General features: G+C 36.0%; 1 pseudogene; it reads right to left on the reverse strand.

Annotated features, from left to right (window-relative positions):
- Positions 1-1,221: 1,221 nt before the first annotated feature.
- On the reverse strand, positions 1,222-1,806 carry LOC117022523 (chromobox protein homolog 3-like; annotated as a pseudogene).
- Between the last annotated feature and the right edge of the window lie 452 nt (positions 1,807-2,258).

Genomic DNA, 2,258 nt, shown 5'->3' on the forward strand with positions numbered 1-2,258 from the left:
TCAATGTTACTAATTCTTTCCTTCATCTGGTCAGCTCTATTTCCTAAGCTCACTGTTTCATTCTTTATCTCTTTTATTAAGTTCTTCAGTTCCAGAATTTTTTTTTTAAGGAATATAAAACTATTTATTGACCACTGTTTACCGGTATTTATAATAAAGTAAACAATATACAGCTGGATACCATTCTGATTACTACAGTTATTGTTTTCCCTGGCTTCTGCTGCACCAGTAATCCAAATACTTAGATAAAGTCTACAAGTAAGGAATAAGCTGGGATAAAGAAAAAACATGCAGGTCAAAAAGAGTTTAGATCATAAAAGTTTGTTTACCCATTTATTCCAGCAGGTCCTAAACTGCCAAGTCTCTAACCTTCTTTCCATGAACGAAGTCTTACACATTCCATGAATACTGACCCTTTAGTCAATACAGCAAAAGGATTTCAACTTCTTGTAAAGGAGGAAGTCTTGCTCGCCTAATTAAAACACACCAGGATTTGCCTAGTTTTCTCATTTGGGTGGGATGGTTGTTGGTAGTGATAAAGTTTTCCTTTAAGGGGTTTGGCAAATAAACTTGCGTTCATACGACTGTAGATATGAAGTCTGATATGGCTGCTTTTAAATCGTCTAATTTTAACTGCTTACATTTTATTTGAATTGCCCAATTAGTTACAAATTATCTATGTAATTTCAAAGGTTAAAGCTTCAGGAAAAATTTCAATTTCACTTGAAGTGTTTCTAAGGTTGCTGAAAACGATGGCGTCCCAGAAACTTGGGCTCATCTATGGTCATGAAATGCTTTTATTGTAGTAAATGTTAAAAAAGAAAGAAAACCATTTCTATATATACACATCCCCAACCCCCTAAATAAACAAAAAGCCCCAGAATGATCCTTAGGCATATATGAGTTAAACACAAATTATGACTGAGTAATGACAGTGGAGATTTCCCCCAACATTTAGAAAAGCTGTTATTTAATGCAGAAGAAAAAATATACCATGGCATCAAATGTTCTTTTCTGATAAAGGAAGCAACTACAGAAAGCTTCTGTTCAAAGTAACCGGTGCTACAGATGCAAAACGACCCCCCCCACGAGTCCCCCAATACTATTTCAAAACAAACATATCGAACTTGATTTTCATTAGAATGTTATTTCTTCACACTTATAAATCAAAAAAACCAAGACCGAGATTTTATATATATATATATATAGCAGTGCAAATAATTATTGGGCTTCGTCTTCTGGACGAAGAATGCCAAGTTAGTCTCTCTTCATAAAAAGCAATTACAATTTGAGGACACTTCATATTTGCCTCTTTTGCCAGCACCAAATCTGCCTCATCTGAATCTTTCCATTTCATGAGAAACATTAATTGTCCACTGCTATCTGTGGCACCAATTATTAGTTCAGGATCAAGACCTCTGGCAAAGCCTCTTGGTTTATCAGCAACATCTCTTTTCTTCTTTGATTTGCTGTCTTCAGACTCACTGTCAGATGAAGACTTTTTTTTTGTACCATCTTTTTCTTTACCAGCTTTTTGAGAATTAAGAAATGCTTCAATTAACTCTGGACAATCTAAATTGTCTTCAGGTTCCCAAGTATTATCAGCATCTGTGAATCCCTTTCACTTAAGGAAATACTCCACCTTCCCATTCACCACGCGTCGGTCCAGTACCTTTTCCACCACAAATTCTTCAGGCTCTGCCTCTTCAACTTTTTTACTTTTCCCATTCTGTTTCTTTCCCATCTTTTGCAGTGTAGTTTTATTGGAGGCCATTTTTTATTGCAGACTTGAAGAGCTATTCACCGCCTCGGAGGTGCTCCAGGTCTCGCGTCTGCAGAGTCTCTGGCCCTGCGCACCTTCAGATGGAGCCACATCCGAGGGGGAAGGGGGCCCGGAAGCCCCAGAATTTCTATTTGGTTCTTTTTTTAAAAATTTCAATCTCTTTGGTAAAGTATTAATTTTCTTCATTGATTTTATTTCTGAGTTCATTAAACTGCCAGAGTTTTCTTGCATCTCATTGAGTTTTTCAGAATGGCAATCTTGAATTTTCTGTCATTTAAGTCACATATTTCCAAGTTTTTAAGTTTATTTTTCTGGAGATTTTTCATATTCTTTGTGAGTTGCCTTGTTACCTTGGTTGTTCATGGTAATTTATGGATTATTTTTCTTCCTACATATCTACAGGAATGAATTCCACAGCAGGTTAATATGAAGAGGTCTTTTTTTATTTTCCAGTAGGTAGCACAGGAGCATTTTA

Source organism: Rhinolophus ferrumequinum, chromosome 5 (assembly GCF_004115265.2).
Source record: "Rhinolophus ferrumequinum isolate MPI-CBG mRhiFer1 chromosome 5, mRhiFer1_v1.p, whole genome shotgun sequence".
Classification (NCBI taxonomy): Eukaryota; Metazoa; Chordata; class Mammalia; order Chiroptera; family Rhinolophidae; genus Rhinolophus; species Rhinolophus ferrumequinum.